Below are 24,212 nucleotides of genomic sequence, written 5' to 3'. Positions count from 1 at the left end.
TCATGTCCCTGTATTACCATAGATATAAGTGACATCACTGTGACACTCCCAGATCTGCCCCACCTCCCCAGTCATGTCCTTGCATTACTAATTTAGATATAAGTGATGCCACAGTGATGCTTCCAGTTCACCTCACCTCTCCAGTCATGTCCCTGTATTCACACAGACCCCTGTGTTCCTCTATATACTCCCCCCTCCTGCATGGAGACATAGACAGTGACATCCTGACACCTTATAGGAACCTGACACACACAGTGATACAGTCATCACCCAGACACATCCCCTGGTGTTACTGTATAATGCCCCATTCCCAGCAGTCACCTCTCCAGTCATCACCCAGACACATCTCCCGGTGTTACTGTATAATGTCCCATTCCCAGCAGTCACCTCTGCAGTCATCACCCAGACACGTCCCCTGGTGTTACTGTATAATGTTACATTCCCAGCAGTCACCTTTCCAGTCATAACTCAGACACATCCCCCGGAGTTACTGTATAATGTCCCATTCCCAGCAGTCACCTTTCCAGTCATCACTGAGACACATCCCCTGGTGTTACTGTATAATGGCACATTCCCGGCAGTCACCTCTCCAGTCATCACCCAGACACGTCCCCCGGGGTTACTGTATAATGTCCCATTCCCGGCATCCACCTCTCCAGTCATCACCCAGACACGTCCCCTGGTGTTACTGTATAATGTCCCATTCCCGGCAGCCACCTCTTCAGTCATCACCCAGACACATCCCCTGGTGTTACTGTATAATGTACCATTCCCAGCAGTCACCTCTCCAGTCATCACCCAGACACATTCCCTGGTGTTAATGTATAATGCCCCATTCTCACCAGTCACCTTTCCAGTCATCACCCAGACACATTCCCCGGGGTTACTGTATAATGTCCCATTCCCAGCAGTCACCTCTCCAGTCATCACCCAGACACGTCCCCTGGTGTTACTGTATAATGTCCCATTCCCAGCAGTCACCTCTCCAGTCATCACCCAGACACATTCCTGGTGTTACTGTATAATGTCCCATTCCTGGCAGTCACCTCTCCAGTCACCACCCAGACACGTCCCCTGGTGTTACTGTATAATGTCCCATTCCCAGCAGTCACCTCTCCAGTCATCACACAGACACATCCCCTGGTGTTACCGTATAATACCCCATTCCCAGCAGTCACCTCTCCAGTCATCACCCAGACACGTCCCCTGGTGTTACTGTATAATGTACCATTCCCAGCAGTCACCTCTCCAGTCATCACCCAGACACATCCCTGATGTTACTGTATAATTTCCCATTCCCAGCAGTCACCTCTCCAGTCATCACCGACACATCCCCTGGTGTTACTGTATAATGTCCCATTCCCAGCAGTCACCTCTCCAGTCATCACCCAGACACGTCCCCTGGTGTTATTGTATAATACCCCATTCCCAGCAGTCACCTCTCCAGTCAGCAGCTGAATGATCTTGTTGGTGATTTCCAGGATCTTCTGGTCATTGTGTCTCTCATGCATCTGCGAGTAAGGAGGAGGCACTGTGATGGGGCTCTTAGTCCTGCTCAGTCCTCCTGACACAAGTGGACAGCTGCTGGGTGTCTTACACTCACTGGATGTCTTCACTACTGTGTAATCCTGTGTAATGAGGGAAACATCAAATACCAATGTATATACTCCCAGATCCCCCTCACCTCCCCAGTCATGTCCCAGTATTATTACTATAGATATAAGTGACATCACTGTTACACTCCCAGACCCCGTCACCTCCACAGTCATGTCCTTGTATTATTTCTAAATATATACGTGACATCACTGTGCCGCTCTCAGATCCCCTCAGCTCCCCAGTCATGTCCCTGTGTTATTACTATAGATATAAGTGGTCACTGTTACACTCCCAGACCCCCTCACCTCCCCAGTCATGTCCCAGTATTATTACTATAGATATAAGTGATGTCACTGTGACGCTCCCAGATCCCCTCACCTCCCCAGTCATGTCCCTGTATTATTACTATAGATATAAGTGGTCACTGTTACACTCCCAGACCCCCTCACCTCCCCAGTCATGTCCCAGTATTATTACTATAGATATAAGTGATGTCACTGTGACGCTCGCAGATCCCCTTACCTCTCCAGTCATGTCCCGGTATTATTACTATAGATATAAGTGATGTCACTGTGACGCTCCCAGATCCCCTTACCTCTCCAGTCATGTCCCTGTATTATTACTATAGATATATGTGACGTTACTATCACACTCCGAGATCCCCTCACTTCCTCAGTCATTTCCCTGTATAATTCAAAAAAAGGAAAATTACCCGAGGGTAACTGTCTCCAGGCGCTGATTGGGTAGGTTCACCACAGCAGCTAAACCAAAGAGATGGTAAGTATCTGTCTGTCTCTCTCTATCTATCTATTCTGTCTGTTGCAATGTGTAAAAAGGGGACGCTGTCTGCTATAATGTGTAAAAAGGGGACGCTGTCTGCTGTAATGTGTAAAAAGGGGGACACTGTCGGCTGTAATGTGTAAAAAGAGGTACGCTGTCTGCTGTAATGTGTAAAAAGAGGGACGCTGTCTGCCGTACTGTGTAAAAAGGGCTCTACCTGGTGTAGTGGCGCTAATGTGCAGCGTAATTTGAATAATGGAGACTACTGTGCACCGTAGTATGAATTGGTATTATTGTGTGGCCACGCCCCTTCCCCATGAAGCCACGCCCATATATATTTTTCCCCCGCACCTACTGCCCCTATCTTGTATTGGGGGGAGGGGGGCGCCAGTGCTGTTTCTTGTACTCAGTACTAAAATGCCTAGTTACGGCATTGTGAAGAGGGAGCATACAAAGTAACGGTACAGTACTTTTTATTCCAGTTATGCAACGTAGACAAATAGAAGAAAAAACATATTGGAAATTATGTGGTAAAATCACACACAAAACTAAAAATAACAACACAAATTGCAGTTAATGTTATTTCATTTTTAGAGGGCAACACTACAAAACAACACTAACTAGAGGAGTCACCTTAAAGTGTTCTATACACACACTAACTGCATTCTATATAACAGACACATACTGTAGCAACAGGTCCCACCTAGGCCACTCCCACTAATCACACACAGTAGAAATGTGCAGAGTATGCTACATGCAGTACTGTACACACCAGATAACAGTCAGTGCAGCTCCTGAAGTGCCAGTGGCTATTCGAGGGCATTGATTTATCACTTTGTCCAACACTTATTTACAGTAATCCATTTAATTTATCAAAACAACAAGTATGATATGCCTATGGGAGGGCCACACACAATTGCAGATTAGTAGTGTGCAGCATTAATAGACCTAGAGCAGCAGGAATGGTGCACTGCAGTGCAGAGCCAAACTCCTGCGGTTCCCCTGTGCAGAGGTCCCAGCCAGCAGTATCACACATAGACTGCTGCATGCTGTGCACAGGGGTGTGCTGCCAGTGCCGATGAGCCTTGTCCTCTGCACCAGTGTAGGGCGGCAGGCAGGCTCAGGTTACCCATGAGAGAAGGGTAGATCAGCTGTGTGATAACAGTGCAGATCATACTCACTGTATACAGTATAGAGTATATAGAGCTGAGGCACAGAAAAGGGATGTTACAGGACCTTACCGAGCCAGAGCACTGGAGGATTAGGAGCATGAAGGCAGCGGCAGTGCCGCGTGCTCTGTCGGAAGTGAGCTATCTGAACTTCCTGGTCAGGTCCTGGATAGGCCAGCTGATCATCATTGAGGCAGATGTAGTAGCCGTCTCCCGTGGTCTGTTTTCTCTGTGAGATTATTGGCCACGATAGAGCCCCGCCCCCCTGCACTAGGCAGTCCTTACTATCACAGGGAAGGCTGATGCTGCCTCACGCCTCTCTGTGTCTTCCTGGAGCACCGCAACACACGCGAGTCTAGATTATAAAAATTATTTGACGAATACAAAGATTATACTTACAAGTTAGAAATATTTACTTTGTACTGTCCAGATGATTTTTATAATAAAAACTCTGTATCTGTTGTATGGCAGAAGAGGCACTGCCTCCCCTGACAGCACATCCCTGGAACTTGGATGTGCAGAACACCTTTCAAGAACATCTGGACATTAAGGAGAGAAGCCAATTGTTTCTGAAAGAAAACAGACAAGGCCCAAATCTGGACTCTTATGGAGCCTAGGCGTAGGCCCACATCCACTTCCAATTGCAGAAAAAGCAGGAAATGTCCCAGATGAAATTCCCCCAGTAGAATATTGTCTGCTCTCCTCCAGAAACGTTGGTAATGTTTACACGTTAACCCCTTTCGAGCTTGGATCATAGTCGGAATGACCTTGTCAGGAATCCCTCTCCTGGCTAGAATCAGCCGTTCAACTTCCATGCCGTTAAATGTAGCCGTGGTAAGTCTTGATAGACGAACGGGCCCTGTTGTAGAAGATCCTCGCGAAGAGGTAAAGGCCACGGATCTTCGAGGAGCATCTCAAGATGATCCACATACCAGGCCCTTCATGGACAGTCAGGAGCAATGAGGATTGCTTGAACCTTTTCCCTTTTTATTCTGTTTAGAATGGTTGGGATCAGAGGAAGTGGAGGAAACACGTACACTAGATGGTAGACCCACAGAGTTCCCAGAGCGTCTACCGCCACTGCTTGTGGATCTCTCAACCTGGAACAATTCCGCTTGAGTTTATTGTTGAGTCGAGTTATCGGTGAATATCCCCACCGACGTGTCAACCACTGGAACAACTCCAGGCGAAGGCCCCATTCCCCCGGGTCCATATCGTATCTGCTGAGGAAGTCTGTTTCCCAGTTGTCCACTCCCAGGATAAAGACCGCCGACAATACCATTGCATGTTTTTCCGCCCAGAGGAGAATTATTGACACCTCTGACATTGCGGCTCTGCCCTGTTGGTTTATGTACGTCAATGCCGTCACACTGTCCGACTGGACCTGAATAGCCTGATTCTGAAAAAGAAATGCAGCTTGCTGAAGAGCGTTGTATATATCCCTGAGTTCCAGGATGTTTATTGGAAGGATGACTTCCTGACTTGACCACCTTCCCTGAAACTTTACCTCCTGGGTGACTGCGCCCCAACCTTTAAGGCTTGCTTTTGTGGTTAGCAGTATCCAATTCTGAATCCCAAACCTGCGGCTCTCAACAAGGTGAGCAGTCTGTAGCCACCACAGGAGGGAGATCCTGGCTTTTGGGGACAGAAGAATCCCCTGGTGCATGTGAAGATGTGATCCGAACCATTTGTCCAACAAATCCAGCTGGAAGGGTCTCACATGAAACCTCCCATACTGAATTGCTTCGTAAGAAGCCACCATTTTCCCCAGAAGGCGTATGCAGAGATGCACTGCGATTCAAGTCAGCTTCAAGACAGCCCAAACCATCGACTGGATTACAATTGCCTTTTCCAAGGGGAGGAATACTTTCTGAGATTCTGTGTCCAGTATCATTCTAGGAACTGAAGCCTCTGCATTGGTTCTAGGTGAGATTTTGGAAAATTCAGAATCCACCCATGAGCCAGAAGTAGTCTGGTCGAGAGGGCAATGCTCTCCAACAGTTGTTCCCTGGACACTGCCTTTATCAGAAGATCGTCCAGGTACGGAATTATGTTCCCTCCTTGTTTGCGGAGTAGTAACATCATCTATGCAATCACTTTGGTGAACACCCTTGGTGCCGTGGAGAGAACTGATAGTGACAGTCCTGCAGTGCAAATCGAAGATAAAGTCTGGTGAATCGGCCAGATCGGAATATGAAAGTACGCATCCTTGATATCCAGAGCCACTAGGAATTCCCCCTCCTCCAGACCTGAGATCACCAATCTCAGAGACTCCATCTTGAATTTGAGCACCCATAAGTATGGGTTCAATGACTTGAGATTCAGAATCAGTGTTACTGAACTGTCCGGCTTCGAAACTACAAACAAGCTGGAATAGTAACCCTTGTTTTGTAGATGAGGTAGAACTGGAACAATGACTTGGGTCTGTAACAGTTTTTGAATGGCGTCCTGTAAGGTTATTCTTGCACCTTGTGAATCTGGTAAACCTGATTTGAAGAATCTGTGAAGTGGGAGCTCCTGGAACTCCAGTCTGTAGCCCTGGGATATAAGGTCTAAGACCCAGGGATCCTGGCACTATCTTGTCCTGATGTGGCTGAAGAATTTTAGCCGTGCTCCCACCAGACAGACTTCCAGGCATTGCGGTTCACAGTCATGCGGAAGGTTTTGAGGAAGCAGAGCCTGAACTCTGTTCCTGCGACCCTGAAGTAGCAAGTTTCCGTGGTTTACCTCTAGCACGTCTGGCGGCGGCAGAAGAACCTCTGGCCTTGCCCCTATACTTGGCCGTCCGAAAGGACTGTAGGTTGGGTGTAGGGTGGCCAATCCCGGGATCGGCATCGGCGGGATCCCGGGATTTGAGGCCAAAAATGCTGGGATTTGAATCCCGGGATTGGAGCCTTCAATCCCGGGATTCACTTGCGCATGCGCACTACTAATCCTGACCGGGCAGCGCCGCTGAGCACTAGCGCTCGGCTCAGCCTCAGCCTCACTTTACATCACTTTATTCCCTGAAGCAGAGTGCCAGGCTGTATGTACCATAAGATATATATATATATATATATTTATTATACATACACAGTACAATCCCGGGATCCCGGGAATCCCGGGATTGAGCATTTTTCAATCCCGATCCCCGGGATTGGAAAAACGGCCCGGGATTGGCCTCCCTAGTTGGGTGCTGAAGAGGTCTTCCTAGCTGGAGGAGCTGCAGCAGGAAGGTATGTGTACTTACCCACAGTAGCTTTGGAGATCCATTTCATCTCCAAATAAGGACTTGCCTGTGAGAGGTAGGCCTTCCACGCCTTTCCTGGAGTCCACTGGCGTAGCCATAAACCCCTGTGTACCGACACTGCCATAGCTGTAGTGCATGCATTAAGCAGGTCTATCTCTTTTATAGCTTCCACCATAAAGTTTGCAGAGTCCTGTATATGTTGCAGGAGCAAAATAATCTCCCCTTGAGGCAAGGTATCTAACCCCTCAATTATGTTACCTGACCATTTAGCAATGGCTTGCGTAATCCACCCACATGCTATAGTGGGTCTCTGGGCCACCACTGCAGCTGTATACAAAGATTTAAGTGTAGTCTCAATTTTGCAATCAGCCGTTTCTTAGGGAGGCTGCACCCAGGACAGGCAATACAATTTTTCACGAGAGCTTGGAGACCGATGCATCTACTATTGGTGGATTTTCCCATTTTTTCCTATCCTCAGGAGGAAAAGGAAAAGATGATAACAACCGTTTAGGGATTTACCCATGGTTCTTCAAACAGGGTATTTGACACAGGAAAAGTGGCTGAGGATTTCTTCTTTATATTAAAATGAGATTCCTCAATCTCATCCGTCACCTTATCAGGGATATTCAGAACTTCTCTGATAGCTTCTATGAGAGCCTCTATTCCCTGCGACAGAGTACCCTCCCCCATCTCTGAGTCCACCTCACCCTCCTCCATGTCCGATCCCTCATCATCAGAGGCAGACTGCAGGATATGGACCAAAGTACGTTTTTGCGGAAAATGGCAGGGGACTGAGACGCTGATTTCAGTACTGAGTCTCTTTTCAGAAACTCAGACATGGATTGTCTTAATTGTAACATTTGATTGTCTTAAGTATTGTGTCTCTTTCTCGTTCCGAGCGGGTGATTCAGACCCGATCGTAGATGTGCTAAATTTTTAGCACAACTACGACCAGCTTCTCTGACATGCGAGGGAATGCCCAGCACAGGGCTAGTCCGCCCAGCATGTCAGGCCCGACCCTGTCGTACAAGTAGAAAAGCATCGCACAGCGGCCATGCTTTTGTACTGTAAAAGTAGCTCTCAGCCAGCGCAGTTCTCGCGCACTGGCTGGGAGTTACTCATCGCTGCTCAGGTCGCAGCGGTTGCGTGTGACATCACACAGCCGCCATTGCCCGCCCACGGCACGATCCGGGCACGCCTGCGTTGCACGGACCGCACCCCCTAAATGGCGGCTAAATGCCGCTGGCCCGCACAGCGACCGCCTTTGCCTGTCAGTCGCTGGGCAGTTCAGGCCTGATCCCTGCTGTGCTGTGATCAAAATGCACAACACCGATCAGGTCTGAATTAGCCCCCGAGATTTACTTAGTATAAATGGAAGAAATCATTCCCCTAATGGAGTCCAGCCATGCGGGTTCAGCCCCACTAGCCTGGGAAGGGATACTACACTGAGTGCACACTAGTGACCCCCTGGGGAAGAGGAACGCTGTTCCTTACATGAAACACGCTCTTTGCCTGACATACTGTATAGTGACAGCATACACACACACACACACACACACACACACACACACACAAAAACAGGAAAAGGTTAAATGCACAATTAACCCACAAAGAGCCCTTCCAGGGAGACACAGAGATTATGGAACCAGCACACGGCGCCCTTATCTCTGATGTCAAGCTTAGCCGGGTCGCAGACTAATAACCTAGATTAAGGACTTCGTACACTAATAATCGCTCTCCCCTGCTATGACCCCCGGGTACCGCTGAAGTAATCTGGAGTCTCTCCAGAGGAGCTGCGCTTCCCTGTCAGTCAGCGTCTGTATAGCTGCAGTAGGGAAAATGGCGCCTGTGAGCTGCTGGATCGGCTCATGCTGAAGCCCCGCCCCTTCAATGGCACGCAGTCTTCCCGTTCTTCTTTATACTGGCTGTATGTCTTATGTGCATAAAATGGATACCAACTCCTTTTATGTCTTTGTTGCCAGTCTAGGTACTGTGTCTGCTGCTCAGCCATAATGGCCGGCGAACCACTAACTAGGACGCAGGCTTAGTACTCACCACTCTTCATTCTTCTGGCTCTGTTAGGGGTGGCGTCATGCAGCGGGAATGTACGCTCATCGTGGTGGGGCTTGCAAATAGTTCCCTCAGGAGCTAGTGTCCTGTCAGCGGGGAACGGGACCATTAACCCTGAGAGAGGTTGGGCCATTAACCCCCCTAAATCCCACGAAGCAGGCAGGCTGGTGCTAACCAGTCCTGCCTGAAAATAACAAACTCAGAAACTAAATGTAGAAAACTCTTCAGGAGCTTCCAGAGATGTGACCGTCTCCTTCGGGCACATTTTCTAAACTGAGTCTGGTAGGAGGAGCATAGAGGGAGGAGCCAGCGCACACTATCATTTTCTTAAAGTGCCCAAGGCTCCTAGTGAACCCGTCTATACCCCATGGTACTAATGTGGATCCCACTATCCTCTAGGACGTAAGAGAAATCAGTTCCGCTATTACGTCTGTGAAGACCCTCGGGGCTGTCGAGAGGTCAAAGGGCAGTGCCTGGATCCGACACTGAGAGTTCTTTGGGACAAACCGTAGGAGTACCTGATGTGTAGGTCAGATTGGGAAGTGGAGCTATGCGTTCTTAAAATCAAATGACACCAAGAACTAAGACTCTTCCAAGGCCGCGATTACCACCGTTAGTGAATCCTCTTGAATTCGTAGACTATTAGGTATGGATTCAGGGAATTCAGATGCAGGATGTGACTGACCGAGTTGTCCGTCATTAGGGACCACCAATAAATTTGAGAACAGTTCCTTTGATGTGTTGGAACTGGAACAATGACTTCTGCTTCCAGGAGCCTGTGAATAGCCGCTTGCAGAGTTACCTGTTTTTCTGGGGAAGCTGCCAACCTGAGTGGAAAATTCTGAGAGGAGGAGTATCGAGCTCTAGTTTGTAACCCCCCCCAGATCAGGTCCCTGACCGAGGCATCTCAGCAGGTGCCTTCCCAGATGTGACTGAAAATTCTGGGACACGCTCCCACCTTGGGATCCTTGAGAATAGGGGAGGGAGTCCTGCTGCAGGTTCTGATGGGTAGTAGTGGCTCCCCGACATCTATGACCTCTGGCACCTCTGCGTTTGAGGCTCCCCTGGCTCTACCTCTAAACCCCGTAAGCTCAGAGATAGACTGCTGATTTTTATGTATAAGCATTTCTTTAAGGAAGAGAGTTCCTGGGATCAAAAGTACGATCGGCTTTGATAACTGGGTTACCGAAGGATCCACTGTTAGTGGATTTTTCCCTAGTTCCCTATTGTCAAAAGGAAAAGGAAAAGAAAGTAGAATTGTCCTAGGGATTTAAACTTCTTATCCGACTTTGAACTGTGGCTATCTAGTTCCAGTGATACCAGAAGGTCACACAGGGACTCTCTTGTCTACCAAATATGAAGGCTGCTGCAGCTCACCTTTCTTCTTGGGTAATTGTGAGACTCCCATCACAGTCTCTAGTAGAGATTCAAGCCCTTGTGAGGAAGATTTAGCCTGTTTTCTCCTCAGCTTCCTCAAATGTGCCTCTCTCTAGAGGTGGCATATCACCACGATTTTAGTACTGCAGGGAGTAACCGTTCTTTTGTTACCCTGTCCATGACTAAAAATCAAAACTCTTTGCCGCATTCTGCTCTCAGATAGGCTCAGGGGTGTGTAATGGGGTGTGTAATGTGTGCGAATGAAGGATTTCCCTATCTCTCCTGGCAGCTGCCAATTCTGAGGATAGGTCAGCCATAAATCCTGTTAAAGCCGACACCCAAATCGGTATGGTCTCCTGAGTTGTGATGGCTGGCTGTGAAGCAGACTGCTGCCGACACTGCTCAGTCTGATGATATATCTGCATTGGCTGGCTGTGAAGCAGACTGCTGCTGACACTGCTCAATCTGATGATATATCTGCAGTGACTGTGAAGCAGACTGCTGCCGACACTGCTCAGTCGGTTGATATATCTGCAGTGGCTGACTGTGAAGCAGATTGCTGCCGACACTGCTCAGTCGGTTGATATATCTGCAGTGGCTGACTGTGAAGCAGATTGCTGACAACACTGCTCAGTCTGGATTCCACAGGGAATAACATTGGGGTGCAGGTAAAAGAGATGACAACAGTTAGTAGCCACAGACACCACATTCTTACGACAGGAGAAAGTACCAGCTGCTAATGACATACAAACCCAAAGAAGCTAAGTGCGTCAGGGTGGGTGCCTTGTGGAATCCAGTGTACCTCGCAGAAAGAGATTAAACAAAGGAAAGTTCTTACTATAAACCTCCTTTTCTGCAGCGGGGTACACTGAATACCACAGGGAATAACATCGGGGATCTCCTAAAGCAGTTCCTCATGGGAGGGATGCACTGTAGTGGGCACAAGAACCCGGCGTCCAAAGGAAGCATCCTGGGAGGCAGAATATAAAAGGCATAGAACCTAATGAACATGTTCACTGAGGACCACGTAGGCGCTTTGCACAATTGTTCGAGGGACGTTCCACGGCGGGCCGTCCAAGAAGGTCCAACAGACCGAGTAGAATGGGCCTTGATAGTAGAAGGAGCTGGAACTCCAATCTGTAAATAAGCTTGTGCAATCACCATACTAATCAATATGGCCAAGGTCTGCTTATTCGCAGGCCAGCCATGTTTGTGAAAACCAAAAAGAACAAAGAGAGAATCAGATCTCCTAAGGTAGCGGTTCTCTTCACATAGATACGGAGAACCCATACCACATCCAAAGACCGCTTTTTGGAGGACAAATCAGGAGAGATAAAGGCCGGAACCACAATATCTTGGTTAAGGTGGAAAGATGACACCACCTTAGGTAGATAACCAGGGCGAGTTCTTAGAACCGCACGGTCACGGTGAAAAATCAGGAAGGGAGACCTACAGGATAAGGCACCCAAGTCTGAAACCCATCTAGCAGAGGCAATAGCCAGCAAAAACAAGACCTTAAGTGTAAGCCATTTAAGGTCCACAGGCTCAAGAGGTTCAAACGGAGTCTCTTGTAGGGCATCCAGAACAACCAACAAATCCCAAGGAACCACAGGAGGAACATAGGGAGGTTGAATCCGTAAAACACCATGAGTGAAGGTATGAACGTCAGGCACAGTCGCAATTTTTTCTCTGAAACCACACCGACAAGGCTGAGACATGAACCTTGAGGGAGGCCAGACAAAGGCCTGATTCCAGGCCCTGTTGCAGAAATGCCAAAAGGTTGGCAGTACTGAACTTGTATGCATCAAAATTCTTAGCCGCGCACAGGGTGAAGAATTCCAGACTCTATAATAAATCCAAGCCGAAGCCGGTTTACGGGCTTTCAACATCATTTGAATGACCGCCTCAGAAAAACCTTTGGCCCTCAGAACTGAAGCTTCAAGAGCCACGCCGTCAAAGCCAGTCGGGCCAAATCCTGGTAGAGACAGGGGCCCTGAATGAGGTGGTCTGGGCGTTGCGGAAGCAGAAGAGGATGCTCTATCGAGAGACCCTGTAGGTCTAAGAACCAATGCCGTCTGGGCCACGCTGGAGCGATCAGAAGTAGTATTCCTCCTTCTTGCTTGAACTTCCTTATCACCCTGGGCAGAAGTGACACCGGAGGGAACACGTACGGCAGCCGAAAGTTCCATGGAATTGCCAGTGCATCCATGAACGCTGCTTGAAGATCCCTTGTTCTTGCACCGAAGACCGGAACCTTGTGATTGTGTCGAGACACCATCAGGTCTACATATGGTAGGCCCCACTTGTACACTAGGAGTTGAAATACTTCTGACTGAAGGGCTCCACTCTCCGGTGTGTACATCCTGACGACTGAGGACCTCCGCTTCCCAGTTGAGGACCCAGGAATGAACACTGCCAATATGGCTGGCAGATGGCGTTCCACCCATTGAAGAATCTTTGACACTTCCATCATTGCCATGTGGCTTCGCATGCTGCCTTGATGATTTATGTACACCACTGTGGTGGCATTGTCCGACCTTACTTGAACAGGCCTGTTCTGTAACAGAGGCAGGGCCAGTATCAAAGCATATCTAGAATATTTATTGGAAGAAGAGATTCCTCCCTGTTCCACCGACCCTGAAGAGAGTGTTGCTATAACACCGCGCCCCAACCCCGCAGACTGGCATTCATCTTTAGAAGGACCCAGTTGGAGATCCAGAAGGGATGACCCCTGCTCAATTGTTGGTCCTGTAGCCACCAGCTCAGTGGCAGATAAAGTTCCGGAATCAAGGAGATCGTGTTAGATCTGATCCGGTGAGGCAGGCCATCCCACTTGACCAGGATTAGCTTCTGCAGAGGACGAGAGTGAAATTGAGCGTACTCTACCATGTCGAAAGCCAACTCCATGATGCCAAGTACTTGCATCGCCGAGTGTACCAACACTCACGGACAAGAAAGGAAGTATCTTATCTTGTCCTGAAGCTGCAGGACCTTCTCTTGGGACAAGAACAACCGTTGGTTGTGTGTGTCCAACAATGCCCCCAGGTGCACCATGCTCTGAGCAGGCACCAGGGAGGATTTCTTCCAGTTGATGAGCCACCCATGTTCTTGTAGGAATTGGACCGTCAGTTCCAGATGATGGAGGAGAACCTCTGGGGAGTTTGCCAGGATCAACAAGTCGTCCAGATACCCTGACAGCGGAGCAGAGCCGTCATAACCGCCATGACCATGGTGAAGATTAACGGAGCCGTGGTCAGTCCAGAAGGTAAGGCCTGGAATTGATAATGTAGGTTGCCAATAGAAAACCGCAGGTATTGCTGATGTGACATGGCAATAGGTATATGTAGGTAAGCATCCTGTATGTCCAGGGATACCATATAGTCCACGGGCTCCAAGGCCAGAACAATAGAGCGAAGAGTTTCCATACGGAACTTGGATACCTACACAAATTTGTTCAAAGACTTGAGGTTGAGAATGGGCTGGGAGGAACCATTCTGTTTCGGAACTAGGAACAATGTTGAATAGTACCCCCTGCCTCTCTGAGCCAGAGGCACTGGCACTATCACTCCTGTGTCCAGGACGGATTGTACCACCAAATGGAGAGTTTTTGCTTTCACCGGATCCGAAGGTATATTTGTCTAGGAAAACTGGCGAGGGGACGTTTCTTGAAAGAGATGGCGTATCCATGAGTGATGACTTCCCTTACCCAGGAGTCCTGAGTGGTCTGTAACCATACCTGGGCAAACCATAGTAGTCGGCCTCCCACCCTGGGATCCCCCAAGGGGAGGCCCGCCCCGTCATGCAGCAGGCTTATCTGGTTTGGAAGCAGGCTGATGGGAAGCCCAGGAACGTTTAGGTTTGGGCTTAGAGGTTTTGGAAGTGCGTGCCTGTTTCGGGTACGCCTGACCCTTTTCTTTACTTGGAGGTCGAAAGGAAAGAAAGATGGTACTTTTAGCCTTCGGAACCAAAGGATTAGTACGACGCAGACATGCAGTTTTAGCAGACGCTAAGTCAGCAACAATCTTGTTCAGATCTTCCCCAAAAAGGATGTCTCCTTTAAAAGGGATAACCTCCAAGGTATTTTTAGAGTCCAGATCCACAGACCAGGACCACAACCACAGAATCTGGCGAGCCATAATGACCGTAGTAGATGCTTTGGCCGCCAGGACACCGGCATCAGAGGCCACCTCCTGAATATAATAAGAGGCTGTGATAATATATGAAAGTCACTGTCTGACAATATCAGAAAATTAGAAGGTAGCTCCACTTCAACTTCTTGAATCCAGGCTTTAATAGCCTTCGCAGCCCAAGAAGCCACTACAGTAGGTCTATGCACAGCACCCGCAAGAGTGCAAATAGACTTTAAGCAACCCTCCATGCACTTATCCGTCGGTTCCTTCAGAGAGGTGACAGAAGTGACAGGTAGAATAGATAACACCACCAGACGCGCCACTTGTGAATCCACCGGCGGCGGTGTTTCCCAATTTTTACTTAACTCTGCAGCTGTCACGATCCGGGTTATTAGCCCCCATTATTTACCTGGTAAGTGCCTTCTGAGACTGGCCCAGCGTTCCAGGCCAGGGTTCCACCTGCGCTGTCTGCGGGCAGCGCGCTGCATATCTGTATCTCAAGGTTCTCCTCTGTGATCGCAGCAGCTCTGACATGGCAACATTACACAAAACATCCATCTGTTTAAAGTATGGCGTCTCCTGCCCTCTGCGGCCTCCGCCGCCATTACTGCCGATTCTCACACATTAATTACAAACAGACTTTCCCTCCAGTTTCAGACATTGGCGCAGCCATGTTTGTTTTGCATCACATGTTGTTTTCAGCCTATCCACTGCAGTCTGGGCTCTGTGTAATTATCCAGCCAATCCCTGCTCACCAGCTGGTATAAATATCCTGCTCCAGGGCTGGATAAGGGTCATTGCTTTGGTTGTCAATCCTGCATACATGCCTGTCCTGTTTGGTGAATTCTCAGCTTGACTTTCCAGGGATTCCAGCTCCTGTGTTCAGCTTCTCCAAGAGACCGGCACCAATCACCATCCTGCGGTGCAGCCTGACTCCTGCAGTGTTCCAGCTCTGATTCCTGGCTTTCTACTGCGGTCCTGACATTGGCTTCCAGCGTTGGTTCTATTCTGCCTCCAGCTTCCAGCGGTGTCCTGGTATCATTATGGCTGCCATTATCTACAGCATCGCTCACTAGCTTCTGTGGTAAAGTGTCACTGGCTTCCAGCTTCCAGCGCGTCACTCACATCACCCTCAGCTTCCAGCACTGATTGGTGTTACCATCTGAATCCAGCGGTGCTTCACGTCATCTCCAGCGGTATTCATATATCACTCTGCATATTATTCCACACAACATCGAACCACAGTATCCATCGATGCTCACCATCGAACTGTTGCTCCAGTGGTGAGTTCAGCACATCTTTCCTCACACCTGGTCCGTCCAGTAGTCTCTGGCAATCCTATCTACATCTCTTCAGCCTCAGTGTATCAGTGCCTGTCCCAGTCTCCTGTCTACCACCTACTGGGCGGTACTTGTCGTTCCTCATTACAGCGGTTAGCTGTGGTCACAGACTTTCCAACTCCAGATTTTGGCAAGGACTTTACCATCTTGTTCTGCATAGCCACAGTCACAAATACCAGCTGCACTCCCAGGAACTGTACTGCATTTCATTCTGCACTCACTGTTGAAGATATCTCATTGCCAGGAGTTATACTGTGTCCAATAAACTGACTGTTATAATTTTACTCCGTTGTTGTGGTAACGCCTTCGGGTTCATGGTGTTCTAATCATCCTGTATGTCTAGGAACCTAATCTCACCTCCACGGTTCACCTACATGCCAGCCCTTACATCTGAGGGTTCATGGTGTTCTAATCATCCAGTATGTCTAGGAACCTAATCTCACCTCCACGGTTCACCTATATGCCAACCCCTACATCTGAGGCTCCCCTCAGTCAGCCTCATCCCTCAGTTGTGACAGCAGCGAGGGGATAATGAGTATTTTCTTAGACAGGGAGAATTTCTTTCCTGTAGACTCCCAGGATTCCTGACGTATGTCAACTAAATGGTCAGAATGGGGCAAAACTAATTTAGTGGCCTTCTGACATTTGAACTTATCGGGTTTCTTAGACGTATGCGGAGATTAAGATTCATCATCAATCTGAAGAATCAGTTTGATAGCCTCCAAGAGGTCAGGAACATCCACCTGTGTAATAGATTCCCCATAAGAAGCACCTGCATCAGTGTCTGAGGGGTCAGTGTATACGGATGAAGTACCCGAAACATGCGTGGATTGTGTGTAAGTAACGGCCCGCTTAGATGACCCTTTGGTCCTAGGAGGGTGAGGGTTAGGTTTTTATTTAACCAAAGACTGATTTAATTGCTGTAACTGAGTTGACAGAGTATCTGCCCATGGCGGACTAACTGCAGGGACAATATGTGGCTGCAATAGCACAGGAGGTCCCATAGGGGGCTTAAGTCTAGCGTAATCAGTAATTGGAAAAAGCAGACCAAGGTGGGTCTTCGTGTGCCCCCAGTGCTGCAGGCTGACTGGGGGTATAGAACCCACAATACCTGAACCCTCAGCTGCAACGTTTTCCTCCGAGCAATCCGTGGCATCAGCTTAAGGACATCCCACCTACCACTAACTTTGTCGTTGGTGCAAATGTGCACCAAGACCGCCGGGTAGTTCCCGGCCCCACCCAACAATCTTTGTACTCGGTCTGCAGTGTGCCGTACCCGAGCACCCAGGAGACAGACTGTACGACGATCCCGGTCCCGGTAGCAGATTGCCCTATCCTGTGAAACACTGACGCACTTAGCCCCCCTCAGTGTACAGAATATAGTGATAGCAATATGTGTGAGATACACAGAATAGGAACCACACAGCAGCTATAGGCACACACAGTCACATGTACAATGCAGGAATTATTACAAACAATAATAAAACTGCACTGGTCTAGCAATACTAAGTAAAGCTATGTATGTACGTATACAGATACAGGCTGAGTATCCCATATCCACATATTCCGAAATACAGAATGTTCTGAAATACTGAATTTTTTGAGTGAGTGTGAGATAGTGAAACCTTTGTTTTCTGATAGATCAATGTACACAAACTTTGTTTAATACACAAAGTGATTAAAAATATTGTATTAAATGACCTTCAGGCTGTGTGTATAAGATGTATATGAAACATAAATGCATTCTGTGCTTAGACTTAGCTCCCATTGCAATGATATCTCATTATGGTATGCAATTATTCCAAAATACGGGAAAATCCATATCCAAAATACCTGTGGTCCCAAGCAGTTTGGATAAGGGATACGCAACCTGTATAACAATGCACAGTAACCACTGGGTGTATATCACAGGATACTTGTATTAAATATCCCTGAATGTATGCACTGTCTAAACGACATGTAGAATACTTCAGTGTCCTGTAAATGCACAGCGCTGATGAGACAGGCGGCTTTACAGAGGAGACATCGCCCAGCAGTCCCAGAATCAGCGCAGCTGTGTGTAATGGCGCCCAAACGCTGACAGGGAGTGGGGGAGAGAGAGAGATGCAGCTCCGGGGCGGGAACATTTACTCTAAATGGCGCCTGGGGCTGGGGGAGGGGCTACAGGTCAGAGCCTTATCCTCTTGCTGGTCTTCACCACCGGGTACTGCGGGGCCTATACTAAACGGATTTAGTAAATCTGACCTGTGCCCCTTGCCCTGGTGGATATAGTGGGGTCCCTGCACGGCCACAGTGTCCACACCAGCAGGGCGGACTGTCTCCGGAGACTGCGCTGGATTGCGATTTCGGCGGGTCCCGCCTCGGGGACCCTCTTACCTCCTCCCGATGATGCTGCCACGCGATCCAGGAGAGCAACGGCGGAATGTGTGCCTGATGGGACCGGAGCACCTCCGCTGTAAGTACCCGGTAACCAGGGCACAGGAGTATACAGCGCCGCTGGGGGAGGTGAGGGAGTCGCAGCACGGAAGGTCAGCATGACATATAGCACCGAGTGCCTGTGCTGCGGCCCTTGAAGTCTTCTTTCTTCTTAGAATGCTCTTTTCAGGGCTGCCTAGCGCAGCCCCCCCTGTAACCTGCCTGCACTGCAGGCACCAACTTACACACTGCGCTCCAGTGCCTGGAGGCGGGGTTATAGAGGAGGCGGCGCTATGCATCCTGGGAACAGTCAAAGCTTTAGCCTGTTGGTGCCTCACATCAAGATCCAACTCTACACCCCAATGTTATTCCCTGTGGAATACCAGTGTACCCCGCTGCAGAAAGGGAAGATCTTTAATAGCCTCGCTCATAAAATTTGCAGCATCCTGTATATGTTGGAGCAGAGTAATGACCAGAGAGTATAAACTCAATAACCATATCAGACCACTTGACTACCGCCCTGGAATTCCACCCACAAATTATTGTGGGGTGTTGTGCTGTTGTGCTGCACCTGCTGCTGTATAAATTGCCTTGAGCATGGTCTCAATGTTATGGTCAGCCGGCTCTTTCAGGTATATAGCCCCTGGATACCAACGTATTGACTGACGGGGGGGTTGGGGGGTCCCATACCTTCCTGTCCTCAGCTGGGAGGCGAAACGTAGTTAAAAACCTCTGAGTAATTTTACATTTCTTAGTGAAACCACTAGAGGGAGCTGAGAAGCCTTCTTGGTATCTGTCTCTCTCTTTTAGCTACCGAAAAAATCTCGCCGTGTGTACACACCATTAGCCCCATGAAGCAGGTGGTCTGTCTGCCAACCAGAGCTACCTGAAAATAATAAAATACAATAAAAATAAAGGAAACTCTCTGTAGCTCCAGAGAAATGCATCCGGTTCCTTGGGCACATTTTTCTAAACTGAATCTGGTGGGAGGGGCAAAGAGGGGAGGAGCCAGCACACACATACACACTAAAAGTTTTTAAGTGCCAGGCTAGAGTGCACAGGTTCTCAAACTCGGTCCTCAGGACCCCACACAGTGCATGTTTTGCAGGTTTCCTCACAGAATCACAAGTGACATAATTAACTCCACCTGTGGACCTTTTAAAATGTGTCAGTGATTAATTAATACACCTGTGCACCTGCTGGGTTACCTGCAAAACATGCACCGTGTGGGGTCCTGAGGACCGAGTTTGAGAACCACTGCTATAGTGGAACCGATCTATACCCCATGGTACTAAAGTAATAGACCCCAGTATCCACTAGGACGCAAGAGAAAAGCTTTTCAGGGCAGCCCTCCTGTTCGGTGACCTGCTACTGCAGGCACCAACTCGAAACTGAGATGATCCCCCTGTATACTATGACAGCACAGGCCGCTCCACCTGTATATAATGACAACACAGGCCGCTCCCCCTGTATATTATAACAAAACAGTCCGCTCCCCCTGTATACTGTGACAGCACAGGATGCTACTCCTGTATATTATACTGTATATTATGACACACAGGCCACTCGCCCCTGTATAATATAACACTGGCCACTCCCTCTGTATATTATGACAACACAGGCCACTCTACCTGTATACTATGACAACACAGGCTACCCCCCATATATTATGACAGCACAGGCCACTCCCCCTGCATACTATGACAGCCCAGGATGCTACCCCTGTATATTATGACAGCCCAGGATGCTACCCCTGTATACTATGACAGCCCAGGATGCTACCCCTGTATATTATGACAACACAGGCTGCTCTCCCTGTATACTATGACAGCACAGGATGCTACCCCTGTATATTATGACGGCACAGGCCGCTCCTCCTGTATACTATGACAGCACAGGATGCTACCCCTGTATATTATGACAGCACAGGATGCTACCCCTGTATACTATGACAACTCAGACCACTCCTCTTGTATACTATGACAACACAGGATGCTACCCCGGTATATTATGACAACACAGGTCGCTCCCCCTGTATATTATGACAGCACAGGATGCTACCCCTGTATATTATGACAACACACCACTCCTCCTGTATATTATGACAACACAGGTCGCTCCCCCTGTATATTATGACAGCACAGGATGCTACCCCTGTATATTATGACAACTCAGACCACTCCTCCTGTATACTATGACAACACAGGTTGCTCCCCCTGCATACTATGACAGCACAGGAATCTACCACTGTATATTATGACAACACAGGCCGCTCCCCCTGCATACTATGACAGCACAGGAATCTACCACTGACTATTATGACAACACAGGCCACTCCCCCGTATATTATGACAACACCCGCCGCTCCTCCTGTATACTATGATGGCGCAGGATGCTACCCATGTATATTATGACAACACAGGCCACTCCTCCTGTATACTATGACAGCACAGGATGCTACCCCTGTATACTATGACAACACAGGACGCTCCCCCTGTATACTATGACAACACAGGTCGCTCCCCCTGTATAGTATGACAGCACAGGATGCTACCCTTGTATATTATGACAACACGCCACTCCTCCTGTATATTATGATGGCACAGGATGCTACCCCTGTATATTATGACAACTCTGACCACTCCTCCTGTATACTATGACAACACAGGATGCTACCCCTGTATATTATGACAACACAGGCCACCCCCCAATTATTATGACAACACAGGTTGCTCCCCCTGCATACTATGACAGCACAGGAATCTACCACTGTATATTATGACAACACAGGATGCTCCCCCTGTATATTATGACAGCACAGGAATCTACCACTGTATATTATGACAACATAGGCCACTCCCCCGTATATTATGACAACACCTGCCGCTCCTCCTGTATACTATGATGACGCAGGATGCTACCCATGTATATTATGACAACACAGGCCACTCCTCCTGTATACTATGACAGCACAGGATGCTACCCCTGTATACTATGACAACACAGACCAACCCCCATATATTTGGACAACACAGGCCGCTCCCCCTGTATACTATGACAGCACAGGATGCTACCCCTGTATACTATGACAACACAGGATGCTACCCCTATATACTATGACAACACTGGCCACTCCCCCTGTATACTATGACAACACAGGATGCTCCCCCTGTATACTATGACAACACAGGCCACTCCCCCTGTATACTATGACAACACAGGATGCTCCCCCTGTATACTATGACAACACTGGCCACTCCCCCTGTATACTATGATAGCACAGGATGCTACCCCTCTATACTATGACAACACTGGCCACTCCCCCTGTATACTATGACAACACAGGATGCTACCCCTGTATATTATGACAACACAGTCCACTTCCCCTGTATATTATGACAACACAGGAAGCTACCCCTGCATGTTATGACAACACAGGATGCTACAACTGTATATTATGACAACACAGGATGCTACCCCTGTATATTATGACAACACACGCCATTCCTCCTGTATATTATGATGGCACAGGATTCTACCCCTGTATATTATGACAACACAGGCCGCTACCCCTGTATACTATGACAACACAGGCCACGCCCCAGTTATTATGACATAACAGGCCGCTCCCCCTTTATACTATGAAAGCACAGGATGCTACCCCTGTATACTATGACAACGCAGGCCACTCCCCCGTATATTATGACATCACATGCCGCTCTTCCTGTATACTATGATGGCGCAGAATGCTACCCATGTATATTATGACAACACAGGCTGCTACCCCTGTATACTATGACAACACAGGCCACGCCCCAATTATTATGACATCACAGGCCGCTCCCCCTGTATACTATGAAAGCACAGGATGCTACCCCTGTATACTATGACAATGCAGGCCACTCCCCCGTATATTATGACATCACATGCCGCTCTTCCTGTATACTATGATGGCGCAGGATGCTACCCATGTATATTATGACAACACAGGCCAATCCTCCTGTATACTATGACAGTACAGGCCGCTCCTCCTGTATACTATGACAACACATACCAACCCCCATATATTTGGACAACACAGGCCGCTCCCCCTGTATAGTATAATGCCACAGGACAGAACAGTAAAGGTGGGGTCTGCGCCACCTGTATTACAGTAACGGCGGGGTCTGCGCCACCTGTATTACGGTAACGGCGGGGTCTGCGCCACCTGTATTACGGTAGCGGTGGGTACTGCGCCACCTGTATTACGGTAACGGCGGGGTCTGCGCCACCTGTATTACGGTAACGGCGGGGTCTGCGCCACCTGTATTACGGTAACGGCGGAGTCTGCACCTCCTGTATTACGGTAATGGCGGGGTCTGCACCTCCTGTATTACGGTAACGGCGGGGTCTGTGCCACCTGTATTACGGTAACGGCGGGGTCTGCGCCACCTGTAACGGCGGGGTCTGTGCTACCTTTATTACGGTAACAGCGGGGTCTGCGCCACCTGTATTACGGTAATGGCGGGGTCTGCGCCACCTGTATTACGGTAACGGCGGGGTCTGCGCCACCTGTATTACGGTAACGGCGGGGTCTGCGTCACCTGTATTATGGTAACGGCGGGGTCTGCGCCACCTGTATTACGGTAACGGCGGGGTCTGCGCCACCTGTATTACGGTAACGGCGGGGTCTGCGCCACCTGTATTACGGTAACGGCGGGGTCTGCGCCACCTGTATTACGGTAACGGCGGGGTCTGCGCCACCTGTATTACGGTAAAGGCGGGGTCTGCGTCACCTGTATTACGGTAACGGCGGGGTCTGCGCCACCTGTATTACGGTAACGGCGGGGTCTGCGCCACCTGTATTACGGTAACGGCGGGGTCTGCGCCACCTGTATTACGGTAACGGCGGGGTCTGCGCCTCCTATATTACGGTAACGGCGGGGTCTGCGCCACCTGTATTACGGTAACGGCGGGGTCTGCGCCTCCTATATTACGGTAACGGCGGGGTCTGCGCCACCTGTATTACGGTAACGGCGGGGTCTGCGCCACCTGTATTACGGTAACGGTGGGTTCTGCGCCACCTGTATTACGGTAACGGCGGGGTCTGCGCCACCTGTATTACGGTAACGGCGGGGTCTGCGCCACCTGTATTACGGTAACGGCGGAGTCTGCACCTCCTGTATTACGGTAATGGCGGGGTCTGCACCTCCTGTATTACGGTAACGGCGGGGTCTGTGCCACCTGTATTACGGTAACGGCGGGGTCTGCGCCACCTGTAACACCGGGGTCTGTGCTACCTGTATTACGGTAACAGCGGGGTCTGCGCCACCTGTATTACGGTAACGACGGGGTCTGCGCCACCTGTATTACGGTAACGGTGGGTTCTGCGCCACCTGTATTACAGTAACGGCGGAGTCTGCGCCACCTGTATTACGGTAATGGCGGGGTCTGCGCCACCTGTATTACGGTAACGGTGGGTTCTGCGCCACCTGTATTACAGTAACGGCGGAGTCTGCGCCACCTGTATTACGGTACCGGCGGGGTCTGCGCCTCCTATATTACGGTAACGGCGGGGTCTGCGTCACCTGTATTATGGTAACGGCGGGGTCTGCGCCACCTGTATTACGGTAACGGCGGGGTCTGCGCCACCTGTATTACGGTAACGGCGGGGTCTGCGCCCCCCTGTATTACGGTAACGGAGGGTTCTGCGCCACCTGTATTACGGTAAGGGCGGGGTCTGCACCACCTGTATTACGGTAACGGCGGGGTCTGCGCCACCTGTATTACGGTAACGGCGGAGTCTGCGCCACCTGTATTACGGTAACGGCGGGGTCTGCGCCCCCTGTATTACTGTAACGGCGGGGTCTGCGCCACCTGTATTACGGTAACGGCGGGGTCTGCGCCACCTGTATTACGGTAATAGGACACTAGAGTGTCAGCCACCTGTACAGGGACAATGCAGCACCAGAGGCTGCTCCAGCTGCACTATAACAAGGCACCAGAGGCTGCTCCCCCTGTAGTACAGAACCTGACACCAGAGCTGCTCAGCCTATAGAATAATAATAATAATATCATTACCTGCTGCCAGACACAGCAATGGCTGCTCTCTGCTCCTGCTGCCTTG

The 24,212-nt window shown here is 49.4% G+C and overlaps 1 protein-coding gene and 1 long non-coding RNA gene across 2 annotated transcripts in view; one reads left to right on the top strand and one right to left on the bottom strand.

Moving 5' to 3' along the window:
• Window positions 1-24,212, top strand: part of LOC134983707 (zinc finger protein OZF-like) — a 314,293-nt gene that overhangs the window by 181,535 nt on the left and 108,546 nt on the right. The gene's annotated exons all lie outside the window — the stretch shown is intronic.
• Window positions 163-24,212, bottom strand: LOC134983691 (uncharacterized). The gene is made up of 3 exons (XR_010191673.1): window positions 24,167-24,212; window positions 1,440-1,628; window positions 163-197 (listed from the first exon to the last, which is right to left on the bottom strand). It is a non-coding gene; the product is annotated as an uncharacterized LOC134983691 (long non-coding RNA).

The sequence above is a fragment of the Pseudophryne corroboree genome, assembly GCF_028390025.1.
Source record: "Pseudophryne corroboree isolate aPseCor3 chromosome 3 unlocalized genomic scaffold, aPseCor3.hap2 SUPER_3_unloc_21, whole genome shotgun sequence".
In the NCBI taxonomy this organism is placed as follows: domain Eukaryota; kingdom Metazoa; phylum Chordata; class Amphibia; order Anura; family Myobatrachidae; genus Pseudophryne; species Pseudophryne corroboree.
Note: the sequence above shows the minus strand (reverse complement) of the source record. Positions and strands in the feature narration are given on the sequence as shown.